The sequence below is a fragment of the Odocoileus virginianus genome, chromosome 34 (genome assembly GCF_023699985.2).
Source record: "Odocoileus virginianus isolate 20LAN1187 ecotype Illinois chromosome 34, Ovbor_1.2, whole genome shotgun sequence".
NCBI lineage: Eukaryota > Metazoa > Chordata > Mammalia > Artiodactyla > Cervidae > Odocoileus > Odocoileus virginianus.
The window spans coordinates 12,774,053-12,798,490 of record NC_069707.1 but is presented as its reverse complement, the minus strand read 5'-3'; the positions used below and the strand labels follow the sequence as shown (position 1 = coordinate 12,798,490).

Below are 24,438 nucleotides of genomic sequence, written 5' to 3'. Positions count from 1 at the left end.
CATCTTGCTAGCGTCTTCCACCACCTATACACGTTTGAAATGGACCTTACCACTGGATGTAGTTCACAGAGGTCAGTCTCTAGGGCATATAATATGATAGAAAGGAGGAAGATTGGATCTTGGGAGGCAAACGGAGACTGTAAAGCACAAATGATGAATTAACCACAACATAGTTTATAAATGTAACATAAAGCCAATTAAGTCCCATGGGCTTTTTAACCTGAAGATGATTCTGAAGTTCATCTAGAATAATAAACATATGATATGAGCAACTTGGATATTTCTAAAAAATGAATGGTGGAGTACAGAGGCTATTTGCACTATAAGAAATAAAAGCCCTTATGCTGTTACATAATGAAATTAATTTGATGATGGTGGAAGAACAGATTGATAAATCTATTTGATAAAATGGACAATCCAATGGCAAATCCAAGAATAGTTAAAATTGGGGCATTTAAATGGACAGGAAAATAATCAAAAAGTGTATATTACTAGGACAACTAGATATGATTATGGGGAAAAATAACTGGTGATTATTTTGCGCTTTATAACAAAATAGATTAAAGATGGATTAAAGATCAAAGTATATTGAAAATATATAAATTTATTAAAGTATGACATAAAATAGTAGATTAAATGCAAATGAACTGTGTGAAATATTGCCATGCAGAATAAACTACTTTGTATCTCATTTAATCCAACCCAGCATCTCACACCTAGCACCTTTCTAGACAGAGGAAGCTAGTCTCAATAAACAGCTAGTTAATAGAAGAATCAATTCTGAGCACATGCAAAAATTAATAGAACTGACCAGAAAAAATTAAACTCCTATGTAATCAAGATCAAGATAAATAAGGCAAGCTACAAATGAGGTAAGGAGTTATAATTATAATATATTTGATGTGCAATAACTACTTTTTACAAAGAAAGATAAAAAAAAGTAGAAAAACTGGCAAAGATATTAATATAATTCAATGAGAAAAAATATAAATGATTAAAAAGTAAATTTAAAAACTGAATATTATTAATACATCCATATATTCATATATTCATATACATACATACGTTTGTTGTACATACATATAAGGAAATGTGACTTGTGTATACAACAGAATATTCTTTGAGGATTAGCATACCTGGATAGTTATTAATAAGATTTACAATATCAAGTGTGGGTGAAGGTTAAGGAAAAATCTTTCATATGTAGTTCATCAGGGTTTAAAATATTTAAATTTCATTTTAATGTTTAATTAATTCAATGTTAAAATTTTGTTTCAATGTTTAAAAGTTTCCAGAAGATAATCTGACAATTTACCCTAAGTAATTATGAATGTTTGTAAAATTATGACTATAAACAAAATTTAGAAATTCCATGTGTGTGATTTGAGAGTATGACATTAGATAAAAGAGTTTATCTGTACAATGCACTTCAACAATTGAACATAAAACAGTAGAAACAGACTTATGTCACAAAAATATGTTCACAAAATTTGTGAGTTGGAAAGCAAATGAACAAAATAACATCACATCAGGCCGTAAAGATTAGATACTCTCGATTTTCTCACTGTAAACTGATTTTTAACCAGATAAACACAAAATGATATTTTAAATGCATTGCTGAAGTCCCAAGGATGTCAAGGACCAAAAAAGAGAAGATTACTAAAGTTTAGTAAGTGATAAGCACTGTTTGGGCTTCCCTGATAGCTCAATTGGTAAAGAAACTGCCTGCAATGCAAGAGGCCCCGGTTTGATTACTAGGTCGGAAGATCTGCTGGAGAAGGGGTAGGCTACCCAGTCCAGTATTCCTGGGCTTCCATTTTGACTCAGCTGCTAAAGAATCTGCCTGCAATGCGGGAGAGCTGGGCTCAATTCTTGGGTTGGGAAGATCCCCTGGAGAAGGTAAAGGCTACCCACTCCAGTATTCTGACCTGGAGAATTCCAAGGACTGTAGAGTCCAAAGGGTCACAAAGAATCAGACAAGACTGAGCGACTTTCACTTTCAAGCACCTTTGAGGATGACACCTCATGGAGTTGTGTGGTACCTGCAATCTGCATGACCAATCACTGTGGCACTGGTGGTAACTATGGAGAGTAGGGCATCTCTCAGGTGAGATGTAAACCAAAGACCCTGGAGTTCCAACTACTCATGACCAGGTGCAAAAATGATAATCAGGCCTAGAATTCCTACAGTGTAAGTGGCTGAGTCTGAGATGCTATATGAAAGCAGACTGAATAAAGCTACATAGTCACTGAAAGAATAAACTAAAAAATCAACTGTCCTACAAATGAAATCAGCAAGAACATGGGAGAATGGATAAATAGACTGTGGAGTAGTTATACAATAGCATCCAAGGGCATGGAAAATAAATGAAGTTTAGCTACAGGTTCTAGACAATATCCTGATTAAAAATATAAGCCAACAGAATGATATCCACAAATTCTTAATAGTTCTTAGCCCTGGAGTTAGAGACAGAAATTAAACTGTAAAGATTCACACAGGGGACTTCAACAATATGGGTAGTTTTATTTTTTCAATAAAGTAGTAGATCCACCACTGAATGCTTTATTATTCTTTATATATCATTACATTTCTTGTATATAGCGTCCCTAGTGTCTCAGACAGTGAAGAATCTACCTACAAAGCAGGAGAACTGGGTTCGATCCTTGGAGCAGGAAGATCCCCTGGAGAAAGGAACGGCAACCCACTCCAGTATTCTTGCCTGGGGAATCCCACAGGCAGAAGAACCTGGTGGGTTGCAGTCCTTGGACTTACAAAGAGTCAGACATGACTGAGCAACTAACACTTTCACTTTCATACTTTTTATACATTATTTACCTCTCTATCTCTATGCATAAATATTTTAATAAAAATAACTTAGATTTCATTTTGTATGTGTGAATGTATGTGTTATGAAAAGTAGAATGTATGCACACACAGTCTCAGAAGAAAGAAGGATTTCAAACTGAAAAGTACATAAAAATTATACCTCTAGACATTGAGTTTGGGGATAATTGTTTTTTCATACCTATGTCTATTGGAATATTATTTACAATGAAAATTTGGCTTAAAACTCAGCATTCAAAAAACTAAGATCATGGCATCCAGTCCTATCACTTCATGGCAAATAGATGGAGAAACAATGGAAAGAGTGACAGACTTTATTTTCTTAGGCTCCAAAATCACTGCAGATGGTGACTGCAGCCATGAAATTAAAAGACATTTGCTCTTTGTAAGAAAAGCTATGATCAACCTAGACAGCATGTTAAAAAGCAGAGACATTACTTTGCCAACAAAGGTCTGTCTAGTCAAAGCTATGGTTTTTCCAGTAGTCATGTATGGATGTGAGAGTTGGACTTTAAAGAAAGCTGAGCACCGAAGAATTGATGCTTTTTAACTGTGGTGTTGGAGAAGACTCTTGAGAGTCCCTTGGATGGCAAGGAGATCAAATCAGCCAATTCTAAAGGAAATCAGTCCTGAATATTCATTGGAAGGACTGATGCTAAAGCTGAAACTCCAGTTCTTTGACCACCTGATGCAAAGAACTGATTCACTGGCAAAGACCCTGATGCTGGGATAGATTGAAGGCAGGAGGAGAAGGAGATGATAGAGGATGAGATGGCTGGATGGCATCACCGACTCAACGGACATGAGCCTGAGCAAGCTCCAGAAGTTGGTGACGGACAGGGAAGCCCGGCATGCTGCAATCCATGGGGCCGCAATGAGTCGGACACACCTGAGTGACAACTGAACTGATCTGAAACCTTTATAATAATGATAAAAGATCTGCCAAAACACTTAATGTCAAATCTTAGCATGGTAGTAGTTCTTGTATTTTGAAAATATTCTAATTGTTAAAAAAACATTTTTCAAATATTCAAGTGCATGTGATTAAGTTACAGTAAAATGATAATAGGAGGATTCATTAGACTGGATCTTATGTTGCTTAGTAATATGAGGGACTTCTAACAGAATAAAATTAGAGGAAAAGAAATTGGGGAAATTATAGACAAAAAGAATCTAAGTTGAAATAACATTTATGGCCCCTCAGCAAAACTCCTTCATTAGCTATTGTTCCAACTGTATCAACTGACTCAGAAGTTTAAAAAAATTTAATTAAAATTTTAATTTTGTGAAATTTCTCTGTAACAAATGTCTTGTGAACAGAGAGAGGCTTTTTAAATAAAACTTAGTTACACAGGCTGGTGAAGCCTTGTCATTTCCCTCCAAAACCACACTTGAATGAAGAATATAGGATCAACTATGATATATAACTTGAACTCTGTCTTCATACCATCCATCAGCCCTTCTTCATTTCCATAAGCAGTGTTGCATTTCCACACAGCTTTATAAAAATAAGTCAAGAGTATGTACTGAGGAAGAGTTTAGGCTAGCACACATCCTATAAAAATGTTCAGATGGGAAACCAAGAGGGTAATTTTCTTTTAAGGCATGAATCAAGGGTATTAAGCATTCTACTGATAAAATGTCAATAAAGTACACACAATGCTTTATAATCTGACGCTTTCAAGTAGGTCTAAATATTTGTGTTTAATCAGAGTACATTAATGTCTGCTTAAAAATGTATAGTCTAGCTAAAGTTCTACAAAAATATAACAAGAAACTCTTTACAATTTATAACTGAGTTACAAGAAAATCAGAAATAATTCCAGGATCAAAAGTATAGTTTAAAAGCCTCAGCAGTGTAGCAATGAGCAAAACACGGCTCCAGTAGTGGAAGCATGTTGTAGTAAGTAACCAATGACACTAGTTTTAATGCCCTTTCAAGAAAAAAAAGATGAGGCTTCATCAGGTATGTGAGTAATAATGATAGTAGTGGGGGTGGTTTAGCCAGCAAGTCCTGTGGAACTCCTGCCACCCCATGGACTATAGCCTGCCTGGCCCCTCTGTCCGTGGGATTTCCCAGCAAGAATACTGGACTGGGGTTTTCATTTCCTTTTTGAGGGGATCTTCCTGACTCAGGAATCAAACAAGCATCTCCCTCCTTGCAGGTGGCTTCTTTGGCACTGAGCCACGATAGGAGCAGACAATAATGATTGAGACCTCCATGAAGTGCCAGTTTCCCTGAAATAACTAAAAGACCAAAATTGCAAATTGATTGGAAATTTTTCATGACTTGATTAAAACATAAACTCTCGTTTAGAACTGAGTTCCAAATTCATATTTTATTTCTTTGAAAAAGTAAGAAACAGAAGAAAAAGTAAGTTTAGTCTAGTTTAGTCGCTCAGTCGTGTCCGACTCTTTGCGACCCCATGGACTGTAGCCTACCAGGTTCCTCTGTCCATGGGATTTTCCAGGCAAGAATACTGGAGTGGGTTGCCATTTTCTTCTCCAAAGGATCTTCCCAACCAAGGGATCGAACCCGGGTCTCCCACATTGTGGGCAGACGCTTTACTATCTGAGCCACCAGAAAAGTATGTCAAAATAACAAGATTTGCTTAGCCTGTATGGGCTTTCCAGACGGCACTAGTGGTAAAGAACTTGCCTGCCAATGCAGGAGATGTAAAAGGAGGGCTCAGTCTCTGGGTTGGGAAGATTCCCCTGAGGAGGGCATGCTTTTTGCAAAGCATCATCTCTAGCCATTGTTTGCCGAGCCCACTTACTCTCTAGGAAGTCAAAAGTATTTACTGCACTGAATACTTCACTAAAACAGCTTTGGCAAAATGAGATGCAACATTCACTCACCAGTTATGTTTATTGGTCATCACCCTCTGTGAGTCTGAGGTTTCCTTTTTGTAAAATGTGACAATTTCATAGAGTCTTTTTGGAACCCAATTTGAAAGAAATAGTTGGTAAGTTCTATGTGCTATTCTAAAGCCATACTAAGCAGTGAGTAAGCCACATATGCTCTATCAGACAGCCTAGGTTCTTCTATCGTTTGTGCCACTTAAAAGCTCTATGACTTAGGCAATTTGTTTGATCCTATTTCTTAAATAGGTAATTTGCCAGACAAACTCAATGCCTAGTAACCAAGTGAGTCTTAGCATTTTCTTCAGCTTGACTAAATCTTAGACAGGTCTCCTCCTAGTTTCCTTTCCTCTCTTTAGAGCATTTACTTGCGACTACTTTCTACTGTAAATTATTTCTCACCCCTGGGCTTCCTTGGTAGCTCAGACAGTAGAGAATCTGCCTGCAATGAAGGAGATCTGGGTTCAGTCTCTGGGTCGGGAAGACTCCCTGGAGAAGGGCATGGCAACCCACTCCAGTACTCTTGCCTGGAGAATCCCATGGACAGAAGAGCCTGGTGGGCTACAGTTCATGGGGTGGCAAAGAGCTGGACATGACTGAGTGACTAAACACACACACAAATCTTCTCCCAGCATCTAGACAGTTTTACAACCCAGGAATATCTTTCTCAAGGACCCGGGAATCATTCCTTTGATGTTTGATCACTGAAGGAAATAGAATCCCTATCTCCCAGTCTCTGTGAGAGGGTAGATACCTAACTTCAATAGGCAACAGCTAGCCACCACAGATGGCCTAACACATTGATCAGTTACTCCCCCTAATATTACCTAGCACTTTTCCCATTAGCTCACCTCAGCAGGACTCTCTCTCTCACCTATTGCTATAGTGTTGAATAAAGTGTCCCATGCCTGTTTAATCTCTTCAATACAATTTTTTACACCAATATATAGCAGCTGCTGCTGTTGCTGCTAAGTCGCTTCAGTCATGTCCAACTCTCTGCGACCCCATAAACGGCAGCCCACCAAGCTGTGCCATCCCTGGGATTCTCCAGCCAAAAACACTGGAGTGGGTTGCCATTTCCTTCTCCAACGCATGAAAGTGAAAAGTGAAAGTGAAGTCGCTCAGTTGAGTCCAACTCTTTGCGACTGCGTGGACTGCAGCCTACCAGGCTCCTCCATCCATAGGATTTTCCAGGCAAGAATACTGGAGTGGGTTGCCATTGCCTTCTCTGATATATGGCAAAATATATAAACAAATAGATAAATGTATATAAATGGCTATTCTTCATTGTGAGATATTACATGGTGCAACCCTTTTTATAAATAAAAAGATGTCTAAAATTTTAACATTTTTTGATCATTGTTCTATATCCTGTTGTATATAAATGAAGGATTTTCTAGACTGAATTGGCTAAGATAAAGGGTTATATAGTTTTAATAAATTTATTTCAAAATGAAAAGGAAGATCTTTAAAGAATATTTTTAGGCTTAGAGAGATACCGAAATCCCTGGATTGAAATCTCTCTACTAAGAACATGAAGCATATCCTACAGACATTTTCTGTAATTTTTCATTGCTCAAGGAAATAAATCAAAATTGCTACCAGTAAACTGGAAGAAAAAGAGGATAAAGACCTCTTAAAAGATGGATCTAGAGTTGCAACTTAAGAGTTCCGTTTTGAGCCTTTTTAGTCTAATTACTCTTATGATCAAACTCCAAATCTCTTTTTCCTGCTGTAGCTTTTCACTGGGGCTTAACATATTTTTGGGACTTTTCATGTTCCTTCTAATGATTTTTTATGCATGTATAAAACTAGAATGTAAGCTTTACAAGGTAGGGATTCTGTCTTTCTAAACTTCAAATCCCATACACCTCACCCTGTGTTGTCTTGTATATAAGGGAAAATTATTATATATTTATTACATATGCATTTGAAGAGATAAAAAAACATATGTTTCCTGAATTCTCAAGTGGAAAAAGAACTGTGATTATCAGAGAAGAACAGCAAGAAAGATGTATGCACAGTTCAGGCCACCCCCTAAATGCTTCTCTATAACTCCTCCCATGTGTCTTCAAAGATAGGTTAATTATGCCAACCTTGCCTACGGACTCTGCTTTATAGTATGAAGTAAACTTGAGCAAAGGAAGCATTTATGTAAGAGGCAAGGCAAATGATCTTACTTATCAAATTCTTCCTCTCAGAGACATAACTGTGAAAGATTCTTTCATTATAAGTATTATTTCCAATTAGTGCCAAGTATCTATTTTCTTCTTTCTTTCTATGCTAATTTGTAACTGCAGAGGTTTTAACTAATCAGAACAGTACTAAAACATTTGAACATGACAGCAAAGGGACATTTTGCAAAATTAAACAATCATTTTGCTATTATATTTTGGGGATGTGTATGTTTCAGTCTGTGTGTCCAGATATAACATAAATGAAACAATTTTTTTTTCTTTTACCTTGGCAACTAGATAGACAATGAATATAGGAATTGTCAATATTTTAATTTTTTTAGAGATATTCAAAAAAAATTTTCAGAGAGTCAATAGTAAAGATCAACCTTTTTACTCAAATCCTAAGGTAATTTTGAACATTTGAGAAAAAAAAAACTAACCTATGACAATAATTTTGATATTACAATCATTGGTTTTTATTTATATATTTGATAAATTTATTTAAATTTTGTATCCCTTAACTAAACATTTTTCAATCTTTTAGATCATTGAAAATTATTGCAAGTTAGTAAAGAAATTGAAATAAAAAATACAAGAGTGAAGCTAAGGAAACAAGGGAAAAGAAATTAAAAGCAAAATTTTTGAAGAAGCAGTTGGCTTAACTTTTAAAAACAGGAACCAACTAAATTTATATGCAGAGTACATCATGAGAAGTGCTAGGCTGGATGGAGCACAAACTGGAATCAAGATTGCCAGGAAAAATATCAATAACCTCAGATATGCAGATGACACCACCCTTATGGCAGAAAGTGAAGAAGAACTGAAGAACCTCTTGATGAAAGTGAAAGAGGAGAGTGAAAAAGTTGGCTTAAAGCTCCACATTCACAAAACTAAGATCATGACATCCAGTCCCATCACTTCATGGCAAATAGATGGGGAAACAGTGGAAACAGTGGCTGACTTTATTTTGGGGGGGCTCCAAAATCACTGCAGATGGTGATTGCAGCCATGAAATTAAAAGACGCTTACTCCTTGGAAGGAAAGTTATGACCAACCTAGACAGCATATTAAAAAGCAGAGACATTACTTTGTCAACAAAGGTCCATCTAGTCATGGCTATGGTTTTTCCAGTAGTCATGTATGGATGTGAGATTTGGACTGTGAAGAAAAGTGAACACCAAAGAATTGATGCTTTTTAACTGTGGTGTTGGAGAAGGCTCTTGAGAGTCCCTTGGATGGCAAGGAGATCAAATCAGTCCATCCTAAAGGAGATCAGTTGAGTGTTCATTGCAAAGACTGATTTTGAAGCTGAAACTCCAATACTTTGGCCACCTGATGCGAAGAGGTGACTCATTGGAAAAGACCCTGATGCTGGGAATGATTGAGGGCAGGAGGAGAAGGGGATGACAGAGGATGAGATGGTTGGATGGCATCACCGACTCAATGGAAATGGGTTTGGGTGAACTCCGGGAGTTGGTGATGGACAGGGAGGCCTGGTGTGCTGCAGTTCATGAGGTCGCAAAGAGTCAGACATAACTAAGTGACTGAACTGAACTGAAAGTTAGCAAGTTTGTGACAAGCATTGTCAATACAGTTGTCTCTCAATATCCACGGGAGATTGGTTCCAGTACCCCCGCAGAAAGTACCAAAAGCTGGGGATGCTTAAGTCTTTTACACAAGATGGCATATAACCTGTGCACAGCCTTCTGTGTAATTGGAATAGTCTCTACATTGCTTATAGTGACGCCTCATGGCTCAGAGGGTAAAGAACCTGCCTGCAATGCATGAGATGCAGAAGACTCATGTTCAGTCCCTGGGTGGGAAAGATCCCCTGGAGGAGGAAATGCAAACCACTCCAGTATTCTTGCCTGGAGAATCCCTTGGAGAGAGGACCCTGGCGGGCCACAGTCTATGTGTCGCAGAGTTGGACACAATTGAAGCAACTTAACACACATTGCTTACAAAGCCTAAGACAATGTAAATGCTATGTAAATAGTTGTCAGCATGCAATAAATTCAAGTTTTTCTTTTTGGAACTTCCTGGAATTTTTTAAAATAATTTTTGTTTTGTGGTTGAGTGAACCTGCAGATGCAGAACCCATGGATACAGAAGGCTGACTGCATAAAATTTAAGGGCAGGGCTTACTAACCAGATGTAGATGGTAAAGAGTCTGCCTTCAGTTTGCCGGACACCTGGGTTCAATCCCTTGATCAGGAAGATCCCCTTGAGAAGGAAATGGCAACCCACTCCAGTATCCTCGCCTGGAAAATTCCATGAATGAAGGAGCCTGTACAGTCCATGGGGTCACAAAGAGTCGGACATGATTGAGCGATTTCATTTCACTTCACTTACTAATTGTTTATCTAATGAAGATTTAATTACTGATCACACAATAAAAGCAAAGAAGAAATTACTTTCATCAAATTCACAACTCAATCAGGTCAAAGAAATCTCTGAAATGCCAAATTCTTTGCTAAATGAGGATTTAATTGCTGATCAAAATAATGAAATAGAGAATGATTTACATCAAGTTCACAACTCAGAAACAGCCAATGCAGCTAGAGCCTGCTCATCAGATGAAGAAAATTACATTCATGAAATCAGCAAGTGGAAAAAGGAACATGAAACCTCTGGATTTTTACCAGTTTATGTGATAATGATCTAAAGAAAGAGCTGTCATATCCTTTGACAGTGAAGAATTTTTCTAGTAAACCAATTTAACGATTTTTCATTGGATGAACACAAAGAAAAACTATATTTTGGTAAATTATTCCAAAATCCTTTCAATGGATAAAGAAACCATAGAAACTGACTGCAATGTAAGTTCAAAATTCCAAGTTCCAATCTCAATGGTAAAGCATCTGACACAAGACAAAGAAACCCAAAGTGAAGTCCCTGTCTGACTCTTTGTGACCCCGTGGACTGTAGTCTGCCAGGTTCCTATATCCATGGGATTTCCCGGCACAAGACAAAGCACCAAATGAACATTAGCACCCGTTTAGCTAGCATCTAAATTCTATGCGGTTTGTAATACCTCCATTTCACATAGAGAAAGCCGATTCAGAGTTCAGACAGCCTGTTTAAGCTTTTGAATAGATAAGAAAACAATTACTTTCAGATAAATAAGTATATATTTAATCCCAATATTAATCTTTTCTTCCAGAGTTATTACTAACTAGTCTGCTATTGCCTCCAAGATAAAGAAAAAATACTGAATATGTATTTTGTTAAGATAAACGTTTAAGATATATGTGGGGGGTTTTTGTTTGTTTTTTAATATTTGTGAACCTCCTCAAGAACAACACAACGGAGATAATTTAAGATCAAAAACCTAACTCTGAGGTTCTGGCCTGAAATGTAGTAAGTGAGAAAACTTAATGTTATTTCTAAAAGAGGTGGTTTAGTTTCCAAGTTGTTTCTAACTCCTGCGACCCTGTGGACCATAGCTCACTAGGCTTCTCTCTCCGTGAGTTTTCCCAGGCAAGAATACTGGAGTGGGTGCCATTTCCTTCTCCAGGGGAATCTCCTCAACCCAGGGATCAAACCCAGCCCTCCAGCATCGCAGGCAAGTTCTTTACAACTGAGCCATGAGACAAATTTTACATAGGAGAATGCAGAGTCTGCCTACTGTTTCTCAAAAGTTAACTGTCTCTTGTCTTGGAAGGGGCTTTTAGATGTGACCCCTTTCTCCCACTCTCCCCCAAAAAACAATGCAGCAAGTGTTCTTGCAGAGAGAATTTGGAAAGTATTGGGTTGCTGTTGTTGATGTTCAGTCACTAAGCCAGTGTCTGACTCTTTGCAGCCACAGGGACTGCAGAACGCCAGGCTTCCCTGTCCTTCACCATCTCCCAGAGTTTGCTCAAACTCATATCCATTGAGTCAATGATGCCATCCAACCATCTCATCCTCTGTCACCCCCTTTTCCTCCCACCTTCAATCTTTTTCATCATCAGGGTCTTTTTCAATGAGTCAGCTCTTTGTATCAGGTGACCAAAGTATTGGAGCTTTAGCTTCAACCTCAGTCTTTTCAATGAGTATTCAGGGTTGATTTCCCTTAGAATTAATTGACTGGTTTGATTGCCTTGCTGTCCAAGGGACTCTCAACAGTCTTCTCCAGCACTACAATTTGAAAGCATCAATTCTTTGGCTCTCAGCCTTTTTTTATGGTCCAGCTCTCACATCTCTACATGACTACTGGAAAAACCATAACTTTGATTATATGGACCTTTGTCAGCAAAGTGATATCTCTGCTTTATAATATTGCTGTCTAGGTTTGTCATAGCTTTTCTTCCAAGAAGCAAGTGTTCTTTAATTTCATAGCTGCAGTCACCGTCCACAGTGATTTTGGAGACAAAGAAATAAAGATCTGCCACTATTTCCATTTTTTCCCCATCTATGTGCTATGAAGTTATGGGACTAGATGTTATGATTTTATTTTTTTTAATTAAACAAAGTTTAATAGTGATTTTTTAAATATTCTGGAGCTTTCAAAATCATCTTGTACACTATGAACCTACTCTAATAAGTTTACAGTAAGAAATTTTTTCCAAGTTGTTTTCCTGAGAACCTTGAGCCTTTTGTTTTTTCTGAAGTATGTGATATTATCATATGGAAGAGAATCTTTAAGCACACAAGATTTAGAAATTACTATTTCAGGAAATACTTTGGCTACCTGATGTGAAGAGCTGACTCATTGGAAAAGACCCTGATGCTGGGAAAGATTGAAGGCAGGAGGAGAAGGGGACGATAGAGGACGAGATGTTTGGATGGCATCACCGACTCAATGGACGTGAGTTTGAGCAAGCTCTGGGAGATAGTGAAGGACAGGGAAGCCTGGCATGCTGCAGCCCATGGGGTCACAAAGAGTCGGAAGTGACTGAGAGACTGAACAACAACAAAAATTTAAGGAAAAAATATATGATTTATAATCAGGTCTGATTTGATGACTTGTCTGCCTGTACCAAAACTTCACTAGTTTATTTAATGTTTTTAGTCTGTTTCCTTGATTATAAATCAAAAAATAGTGATTTAATCCCCATACTGATGGTGTGAGATTAAGTGAGATAATATGGGTATGGCAGGCTGAATAAGGCTAGCCACACCCCATCCCCAAGAGGTCCACATCCTAGTCTTCAGAACCTGTGAATATGTTACCTTGCACAGAAGAAGGGACTTCACAAAATAGACTAAGCTAAGGTTGGAGATAGATTATTAGAGTGGAGCCAATGTCATCACAAAATCACAAAGAGGAAATAGGAGAATCAGAGAGAATAAAGCAAAGTGCAAATGGAAGCAGAAAGAAAGATTGGAAAATGCTACAGTGTTATCTTTGAATACAGTCGGGGCCATGAATCAGTGTATCTAGGTGATTTCTAGAGCTGGACAAGTTTAGAAAATAAATTCTCCACTACATCCTTCAGAAGTGTCTCAGCCCTACTAACTAACATTGTGACTTTAGGACTTCTGATCCATGGAACTGTAAAATAGCATATTTGTGTTGTTTTAAACCACTAAACTTTTGACAATTTGCAACAGCATCAGGAGGAAACTGAAACAATAGGGAAAGGTCCTAACACAGAATTAATGTATAATGAGAAATAACTGCCTATTTTAAAGCATTCTAGTGAGTGCCAAATGTGATCATGTGTATCAGAAAACTTTGCAAATCATAAACTGCTGAACAAATGTTAGCTCTTGCTGCGTTACTCTGGAAACTTGATTCTTAGTGGAGACCTGTTGTACAGAAACAAAAGCAAATTAAAAATGTCCACACCAACAACTTGGAGAAGTAAATTAGCTATCGACAATAAAGCACTTTAGCATCATGTAACAGTGGCTCAGTGGTAAAACATCGGCCAGCAGTGTGGGAGACCCAGATTCAGTCCCTGGGTCGGGAAGATCCCCTGGAAGTGGGCATGGCAATCCATTCTAGTATTCTTGCCTGGAAAATCCCTAGCCATGGACAGAAGAGCCTAGCAGGCTACAGTCCATGGGGTCTTGAAGAATCAGACACGACTGAGGTGACTTAGCACACACACGCACACACACCAGCCTAGAGGGTAGACTTGCTTTCTACTTATGCTGATGATAGACTTGAAACAAAGAAGGCAAGAGTCAGAGGCCCAAGGATATTCTAGACTGCAAAACAGGGGTCAGCCTTCTTTAAGTGGAAATACTTACTGTGCGGAAAATAGCAGGATAAACAAATACTTATACCAAACTTTTTTTTTGTACTTGCCTGTTCTTAGCTCCTGGGAGAATGATTGTATTCTGGAAGCAGACAACTCAGCAATTAGCAATCAAAGCATGAACTCATGTTGCCAGCAACTGCCTGCACCTTAAGTAAACACCATTCTATGCTGTTTAATATAAAATGAAATTTTTCAGAATTTAAAATCCATCTGAATTGCCTGTACAGTTGAAGTGTTTCTGTATTTAATTAAATCACTTTCAGGATAATGACTTGCACTTAAATACAAGCTGCTCTCAAACACCAAAGATTGTTCAATTTTTAAAAATTTCAGTTAGCCTCTGTTTTCTTTATGTATGCACTCTTATGATTTTAATTAAGAATAAATGCCAATAATTGAAGAATTCATATGGTTATTTTACTAAAATTGCTAAACTGCTAAAATTTACCTGGTTCCAAAAACAGAATCAAGAATCTTTAGATTGCAAGTTGGTTTTTAATCCTGACCCTATTTTCAGAGACATAGACTTGATTTCACAGAAACACCTTAACAAATTCCATTACTGAAACAGTTAAGAAAAGATGCTCCTATTTTTTTTTTTCAGTGTTTCCTCTCCTGCCTAAACTAGAACATCAGAAGTATGAAGACACTACAGCAGGATAGCATTGGATGAAGTGGAAGAACCATCCCAATTACTTTTATTTCCACTTTGAGAAATGAATCTTCTGGAGACACATAGCAGTTGAAATTCTTCGTCTGGCACCTTCCAGACTAAACAGAAGTTAAGGCTACTATTTTGAATTTCTGGTAGTGTTGAATTTTTGGCAATGGCAAGTGGACATTGAGAATGTGCACCAAAAAGAACAATATAAATATGTGTGTGTGTGTGTGTGTGTGTGTGTGTGTGTGTACGCTAACACTCTGATACATAGATCATGTAACTATCAACATATGCAACTTCCAAAAGAAGCTACTGGGCAATGCTCATGGGAGCTATTAACAAAGAAGGGCCTTGGGGTCACTGCTGGGCTTCAGCACTCTCACACCGTCACCATCTCAGGTCCCGAGTCCTCCAGAATTTGCACGTAACACAGAGATTACTTGGTTCTGCTACACATAATATTCCTTGCAAAGACTGTCAGGCTTCCACTGGAGGTATAACTGTATCCCTGGGCAACTTGCTGCAAGCCAGACCCAACATGGTGTAAACCTTCCCAAGGAATCTGGTGGCAGCCTGCATAAATTTCATACATGTCTCTCCAACAGTACACTTTCCTTGAACAGACCACTATCTGTGAATGTGGATAACAAAGGTTAGGTATAGCTAATTAAATATTCTGGGATAAAGAGTAGAGAAATTATTTACCACAATGCAAATCATAGCTTTCATTTTCTTTGCCCAAATATTACCAATTTTTTGAGTTTCCAAAAAAAGGTCGTAATCCATATCATTTATGAGTAGTCACCCATATCATTTATCATTTCTTTCTGATAGCTTTAGAAAGGATCAAGTTAATCTAACATTGTTCTCAAACTATGCAGAAGACAACTTATGAGTTTTCTTCACTTTAAATAACACAATTAGACTGAAAGGACCCTTAGTTTCCACATTCCCTCTGTCTTAAAAGATTTTCAATTAGCTAGCAATTAAGCCTATCAAGAAAAATGACACCAGAGGATACAAGATATGAATTTCAGTTAAAAATAAAGTTAAATAATCTATATCCAATATTTATTTTCTTTTTTCCCTCGTTCCAAAAATTCAAGTCTACCTCTCATGACACAATCCAGACAATAGTTCAATATAAGACAAAATAATAAATTTATAAAGAATTATTATTTTGTCTTATATTGAGCTATTTTATTGTTTTATTATTTTTATAAAATAAATGTTTATTTTATAAGTAAATTACATTTATTATTATTTGTTATTTATTTATTATTTTGTCATATTGAATTATTAGCTTATATTAAACTATAAAGAATTAGTAGCACAAAGATTATAAAACAATTAAAAATGATGCATTTCCTATATCTACTTTATCCTTCAAAGAAAGTAAGTTGTCATTGTGACTTTTATTTGGAAAGGGCCATCTTCAGTGACATTCCTTTTTGCACCATGTGCAATGCTTGCGTTAAGTCACTTCAGTTATGTCAGACTCTTTGCAACCCCTGGACTGTGTAATCTGTCAGGCTCCTCTGTCCATGGGATTCTCCAGGCCAGAATACTGGAGTGGGTTGCCATGCCCAAAGTCAATGATATATATATCACTACATTGTACATTTTAAACTTATCCAATGCTATATGTCAATATTAGCTAATGAAACTGGAAGAAAAGAAAAAAGAAAGTCAACTGATAAAGAAACAATAAATCAAACTTTGGAATCATATTGTTGGCATCCACATTCTGTATAACAAAGCAATATCTACCACAGATATCCAGACACTCCTGACCTTTAAAGGTGTTTAGAGGTCTGATTCCATGTCAGTGTTGGCAATAACCAAAGGGTTTCTCTCAACTACTACAAAATTGACAATTTTATTTCTACATTCTCAGAATAACCAAGAGCACCCTAATTTTCCTACTAAAAATGTTTTGCATGATTCTTCCAAGCTGATCTTGTACTGAAGACTTCAAATATTATAAAACTTACTCCAATAAAGACCCCTTAGAACAACTTCTCGGAAACTTAAAACAATATCAGAACCAACTTTTTTAATAAAAGTGTGTATGTTACTGGGAACTTTCTAAACATTAAACACAACCATTTTGGCAAACAGTAAGGGTATTTAATATTTATTTTTATTTATTTATTATTCAGACTGAAGGAAATCCTGAGTAATAAAACAGACAATAAAAGTATTTATCACTAATATTCTGAACATAAGGACCTGGAATATACACATGAGTTGACCTTTATTCGGGAAGGGCCATCTAAAGGGGCATTCCTTTTCGCTTCATGTGTGTGCTTGTGCTGAGTCATTTCAGCCACGTCCGACTCTGTGCGACCCCATGGACTGCAGCCCACCAGGCTCCTCTGTCCATGGGATGCTCCAGACAAGAATACTGGAGTGGGTTGCCAGCCCCTCCTCCAGGGGATTTCCCCCACCCAGGAATCGGACCCATGTCTCTTATAAATCCTGCATTGGCAGGCAGGTTCTTTACCACTAGTGCCACCTGGGAATCCCTTTGTATGTCATCACATCATTCACTGAAAGATATGCAAGTTGCTGCTGTAATTTTGACTGGAAAAAGTGACTCTTGCTCACCTAGAAATGAAACGGCATTTACCAAAGGGCTTGTTATGGTATGCTATGGCTTACCTGAATTGATAATAGCCATAAGCCAAATGCTGTTAATATTTAATAGAGATTTCAGTTCTAATGGTATCCTGGTGGTATCCTGGTATACTTGTATTTGGTGATACTTGTGCATTTGAATTAACTGTTATGTTATCTTTATTGTATCTGCATAAAACATTTATAATTTTATGTCCCGCTGTCTTTGAATTGATTATTTCTGTGATACTTTATTACAAAATGGAAATAATGGAAAGAAAATGCTTGTCCACGTTCTTGGACTCACATCCACAGTAAGAAATGTTAGCGTGTGGTATGCTTAAGAGTACAGTAATTAATGGGCTCTTCAGAATCAGATTTCATTAAAATACACCCCTCCCCTTTGGCCAAGCCCATTTCAAGTCTGTGTGTTGTAAAATCAAGAAGGATGTTTTAAACTGCATCTTGATGTGCTCAGATCAGGTCAGAAATGGTAAGCTCAAATTAAGGATGAGGATTCAGATAGCACACTCAAGGTTTTATAAATTATTTTTTAACATTAACCTCTTCTCATCTTTCTCCCTCTTTGCTCTTTTTATCAAAAGTGATACATCCTACTGAGAAAAAATCTGTGTTCATCCTCATCATCAACATTGCCCACCAGAGTGGTGCATTTGTTACAGCTGATGAACCTACATTGACACATCATAAACACTCAAAGTCCTTTCTTATTTCACATTATGGTTCACTGTTGGTGAAGTACAATCTGTAGGTTTAGACAAAGGTATCATGACATGTATACTTTGCTACAGTATTACACAGACTATTTTCACTATCCTGAAAATCCTGTGTTCCCACTTATTCATCCTCTCCCACTCCACCCAAACCCTGGCAACCACTGATCTTGTTTTTCAAACTGTTTCTATAGTTTTGTCTTTTCTAGAATATCACATAGTTGAAATCACACAGTATATAGTCTCTTCAAATTGATTTCTTTCATTTAGTAATATGCATTTCAATTTCCTGATGTCTTCTCGTAGTTTGATGTCTTCTCGTAACTCATGCCTTCTTAGTGCTGAGTAATATTCTACTGTCTAGAAGAACATCTTGGTTGCTTCCAAATTTTGGTAATTATGAATAAAACTGCTGAAAATATTCAGGTTTTTGTATAGACATAAATTTTCCTATCTTTTAGAAAAGCGTCAAGAAGCACAATTGTCATATGGTATTAGTTCAGTCACTCAGTCATGTCCGACTCTTTATGACCCCATGGACTGCAGCACACCAGGCCTCCCTGTCCATCACCAACTCCCAGAGCTTACTTACACTCATGTTCACAGATCCGATCTTGCTATCCAACAATCTCATCCTCTGTCATCTGCTTCTCCTCCTGCTTCTGTCTTTCCCAGCGTCAGAGTCTTTTCCAATGAGTCAGGTCTTTGCATCAGATGGCCAAAGTATTGGAGCTTCAGCTTCAGCATCAGTCCTTCCAATGAACACCCAGGACTGATCTCCTTTAGGATGGACTGGTTGGATCTCCTTGCAGTCCAAGGGATTCGCAAGAGTCTTCTCCAAAACCATAGTTCAAAAACATCAATTCTTTGGCGCTCAGCTTTCATTATAGTCCAACTCTCACATCCATACACCATGACTGGAAAAACCATAGCCTTAACTAGATGGACCTTTGTTGGCAAAGTAATGTCTCTGCTTTTTATTATGCTGTCTAGGTTGGTAATAGCTTTTCTTCCAAGGAGCAAGCGTCTTTTAATTTCATGGCTGCAATCTCCATCTGCAGTGATTTTGGAGCCCAAAAGAATAAAATCTCTCAGTTTCCATTTTTTCACCATCTATCTGCCATGAAGTGATGGGACTGGATGCCATGATCTTAGTTTCCTGAATGTTGAGTTTTAAGCCAACATATTCACTCTCTTCTTTCACTTTCATCAAGAGGCTCTTTAGTTCTTCTTCACTTTCTGCCATAAGGGTGGTGTCATCTGCATATCTGAGGTTATTGATATTTCTCCCGGCAATATTGATTCCAGCTTGTGCTTCATCCAGTCCATACTATGCATGGTATGGTAAGATTTCATTTAGTTTTGTTAGGAATTGCCAAAATGTTTTCCAAATTAGCTGAACTAATCTGCATTCAGCAATGAATGAAAGTTCCTACTTTTGCACATCCTCACCAGCATTTGGTATTGTCTGTGTTATGAATATATAGTTTTTGTAATATTTTTGTCTAGATAAATGATACCAGATAGTATAGTATAATTTACTATATAAAGTAGCTTTATTGATCAATAATATTTTCAAGATATATCTACATTCACATATATTAATCCAGCCCTTCATCACTCAAGGTGTAGATAATAGAACAGAGGCACTAGCATCTTCTAGGAGCTTATTTGAAATGCACTATCTCAGATTCCACCCTAGAGTTTTTGGATCAGAATACGTATTTTAACAAGAATCTTGGGTTACTTATATGCTTATTCAAATTCAAAATGGAGTTATATATCCTCTTTATTTAAGACCCTGATGCTGGGAAAAGACCCTCATGCTGGGAAAGACTGAAGACTGGAGGAGAAGGGGAAGACAGAGGATGAGATGGCTGGATGGCATCACCGACTCAATGGACATGAGTTTGTGTAAACTCCTGGAGTTGGTGATGGACAGGGAGGCCTGGCGTGCTGCAGTGCATGAGGTTGCAAAGAGTCAGACATGACTGAGCAACTGAGCTTATTTAATTAAACATTAATAATATAAGAACATATCAATTTACTTAGGTCATTTACTTACCAGTTCTCTCACTGGTAGTTTCTGGTGCATTTGAATTGTAAAATATGGCATTCATTATTTTTCTCTCTATATCCTTGGTCTTTCACATGAGCATATCCCTGGGAAGGACCTATGCATGGAATTGTGCTTTTGTTGAACACAAACTTTTTCATTTTTATCGAGTATCATGAAATTCCTCCCCAGAGTAACTGTGTTGGTTTAGAATCCACTACCAATTCATTTGTGTTTCCAGGTCCTTGCTGTTCAATCACTCAGTCATGTCCGACTCTGGGATCCCACGGACTGCAGCATGCCAGGTTTCCCTGACCTGCACTGTCTCCTGAAGTTTGCTCAAACTCCTGTCCACTGAGTCGATGATGCCGTCCAACCATCCAGTTCCTTAAATCCTGCAAATACTTAGTATTATCAGGCTTTTAAAAGTTTTACCATTCAGGTCACATTTCATTTCCTGCGAAAGACTGATTGGTATCTTAATTCTAATTTACCTAATTAGTGAAGTCAAGAATGATTTCATATGTTTGTTGCACATTCTTGTTCTCTCTTAAGTGCATTACCCTTATATTCCACTGGGCTCTCTCTTACTGATTTGTGGAAATTTTTATATATTCTGGATACTAGCTCTTAGTCATTTAAATTTTGTAATACTTAGTCCCAGTCTATATGAGATACTTTCTCATCATAGTTTATTTTGCTATACTTAAAGGTTACTGTTTTTAATTTTAATGTGACATCTTCAGCAATCTTTTCCTGTATAGTTTAAAATAAGTCACATGGTAATTAAGGTGTTCTGTTATGTTCCCTTCTAAATAAAAAGTAGGAACCGACAAACTTGGTGCAATTTTAAGTGTCATCTCCTAGTTAAGCATATTTGCCTATATTTCCATTATTTTTTGGTAAGTGGTTTTACATGGTAAACTTTTCAAAAAGTTAAACAGAGAACAGAAAACATCTGAACAGATGTCAACTGAGTTTTCTCCATAGATTTTATGGATTTTTCACAGGAAGGGCCATGAAGTTAAGCATCTAGATTCAATTTCCATAAACGTTTTAACATCTTATCATCAGCAGGTAAGAAAAAAAATAAGCGATAAAAATAGATGGAGTTTGTCAAGGTTAGTATCAGAGAAGGGAATGGAGTGTTTAGAACTATACTGTTAATTCAGTTTTGCCATACTATATATCTTTCTCAAAGTGTAGTTTTTGGAAAGAAATTATTTTCAACTGTGAATAAAACAGGTTGTTAAATTTCTATCTTGAGGACATATCAAAAACAATGCTGAATCTGTGGCTTAGAATGGTGACACAGACATTTGTGTGTACATGTTTATTTATAGAGACACAAAAGATGCTGCTGTGATAAAATGCTGGCATCTGGGTCTAGCACATCTCAATATACTGATATAGCTGAAACGGTGGAACATATCAGACCTGAATCAGGAAGCAGTACACAATTAATGCAACTCAGATAAACAAAGGAAGGTAGAAGCTAATGGGCAGAAGAGAACATTACAATTTTAAAGGAGGAAGTCTGGCACAACTTAGATCATTTTAATGATGGAAACAAAAGAAGAGTCATTTATCATAAATGAAATTTTATATTTGCAGCTTGTTTCCTGATTCATGGTCTTGGGTGAAATGTTACACTTCTAAACTTTAAGATTGGTGCTAAACACAACAAAGTAACAAAATGTTAGATGTCTCAAGGGGACATCACAACTGATCACATGAGACAGTGAGGTCATAAGAGAACAACTCTATGCTCAGGAATTTGATAACTTAGATGAAATAGATCAGCTCCTTAAAAGATACAAACTATCACCATTTATCCAGGGAGAAATAGAAACCTGAATATCTAGTATAGAAATTGAATCAATGATTAAAAAACTTTCCACAAACACCAGGCCCAGATGATTTCAAGGGCAAATTCTGCCAAACATTTAAGGAAGAAATAACACCAATTCTCCAGAGTCTCTTCTAAAAAAAAGAAAAAGAATAAAAAGCATAGAAGAAGAGGGAACACTTCTTAACCACTCTACAAGTAACCTAACACCAAGACTAGACAAGGATCTTAAAAGAAAAACAACCACCAATATATTTTGTAAATGTTTGTAAAATCCATAACAAAATATCAACCAATCTCATCAAGCAATATATAAAGCAGATAATATGTTATGACCAAGTGGAGTTCATTCTAGAAATACAAAAAGCATTTTACACTTATAAACCAGTCAATCAGTGTAATTTATCATATTTGGTTGGCCAAAAGGTTCATTCAGGTTTTTCCATGCCATCTTTGGTTGGCCAATAGTAATAGACTGAACAGGAAAACTGTGTAATAATATCAATAAATATATAAAAGAAGCTCACAAAATTCATTATTCATTTATGATAAAAAAACAAAAAATATAGGAAAAGAAAGGAACTCCTAGACTTAGACCTAAAACTAACATCACATTTAATGGTGAGAGACTGAACCATTTTTCTAAGATCAACAAAAAGTTATGAATGAGTAATGAAAGTCTTAACATGCAACAGCACAACAAAAAGAATTAAAAGTTGTCCATATCAGATTACAGTAGGAAAAAATCCTCCTAGAACTAATAAGTGAGTATGGCAGGATTACAGCATGTAAGCTTGACAGCATGCAAGAGATGATCACTTCCCCATACATTAGTGACAATTTGATTTTGAAATTTTTAAAATGTGCTTTGTTACAGGGTAGACCTCCAGGTCAGAAATACACATGTACACATGTCTCCTTCCATTCAACCTGATATCTGGCTTTAGTTATAATACCTGTACTTCCTGGAGCAAATCTGTTTTGCTCTTTTTTGCTTTTTTAACCTCTCCAGGAATTTCAATGTTACTGTATTTAGATGTCCTGTGCCATCAGTAAAAAGAAACAGTTTTGTAAGCTCTGGGCATTTGGAGGAAAAAGAAAAAAATTATCCAGAGAGTACAACATTTTTCTAAGATGGCTCTCTGAGATTTTCCCTGCGCTCTAGCCCTCCCCTAAATCATTTGTGTGTGTGTGTGTTGAAGTCGTGGGCTTCCTGGCACTTTTTATTAAGAATTCTACAAGTATTCATTCACTTAATTGATATTCAGACTCTGCAGAGTTTGCCATTTCCTATATAGGCGCTTATCTTAAAATCATAGGAATGGAAATAATTTATCCCAGGAACCACGGGTAACTTTATTACCATTCAGTCAGCCATGAAAATAATCTCCCAAAGGCATGAAAAAGTAGCTCAGATCTGAAAAGAAAGAAAACAAATGCTCACAATTTTTAATCAGTCCATCAGCTTGTTTTAAATGGGAATCCGTCAGAAATAAAATAGTATATGTTTGCTTCAGATCCTTATGTTATTTCTCTTAGTTTGATAATAGGGAAATATTAAGTGGGGGGTGGACCGGCACATGGAATGTTTCAGCTGAAAAGGATTTTGACAATCACTTAGCTTGATCCATTAGCCTATGAATTAGGAAAGAAATGTACAAATTTTAAATGACTTTCTCTAGTTCACACAGCAAAGCAATGGCAGGACCAGGAATTATGTTCCACAACTAATGTTTAAAACCACATTATGAAATGTAATCATGGAACCGAAGAGTAAGTGACCAAAACAATAATTTTTAAAATGAAAAAAAAAGAAAAAATGTTCACTAAAATCTACAGAAAATGACAGAATTCTTTCGATGCTTTCATTAAATACTTTTCAAACTCATGAATGGATTAGTAATTAGTACTTAAGTCTTGTGCTTGTACTATTACAACAAATAACTTTAAATTTGAAGCCCTTCCTTGGTGTTAGGTATAGTGTACACCTGATCTCAAACCTCAGGACTGATTTTATAAGGAAGTATTCTTATTCTCAATTTACACCGAGGAGAGTGAAGCATAACGAATTTGGGGATCTTGTGCAGAAAGCTTTAGATATCAAACTAGTTCACCCACAGCCAACACTGCAGCTACTGACCTTTGTCTACTTCACTATGTGTTAAGTTTTGCCAGAATTTCATCTTGCACTGCGCTTTTGTATTTAATGGTCTCTTTGGCAGTCATTAAGACACTATTCAATTTGGAGGGAAGGAATTCCCATTTCTTTTTTAATCTCTCTGTACTAAAGTCATGGTTTCACAGGCTGACTCCCTGCTTTTGCTGCTCCTTTCGAGGGATTGGGGCTCAACCCTGAGATTTTAGGAGCAGATGGTCTACTTTCTCTATACATAAATCTCTATATACAGAGCAGAGCAGTTGCAGCATCCTTGATGAAACCAAAA

The 24,438-nt window shown here is 36.9% G+C and overlaps 1 long non-coding RNA gene across 1 annotated transcript; it reads left to right on the top strand.

Annotated features, from left to right (window-relative positions):
* The first annotated feature begins 10,785 nt into the window (after nucleotides 1-10,785).
* On the top strand, nucleotides 10,786-14,952 carry LOC110124544 (uncharacterized). Its single transcript, XR_002309815.2, has 3 exons — nucleotides 10,786-11,103; nucleotides 14,133-14,226; nucleotides 14,680-14,952. It is a non-coding gene; the product is annotated as an uncharacterized lncRNA (long non-coding RNA).
* The last annotated feature ends 9,486 nt before the right edge of the window (nucleotides 14,953-24,438 follow it).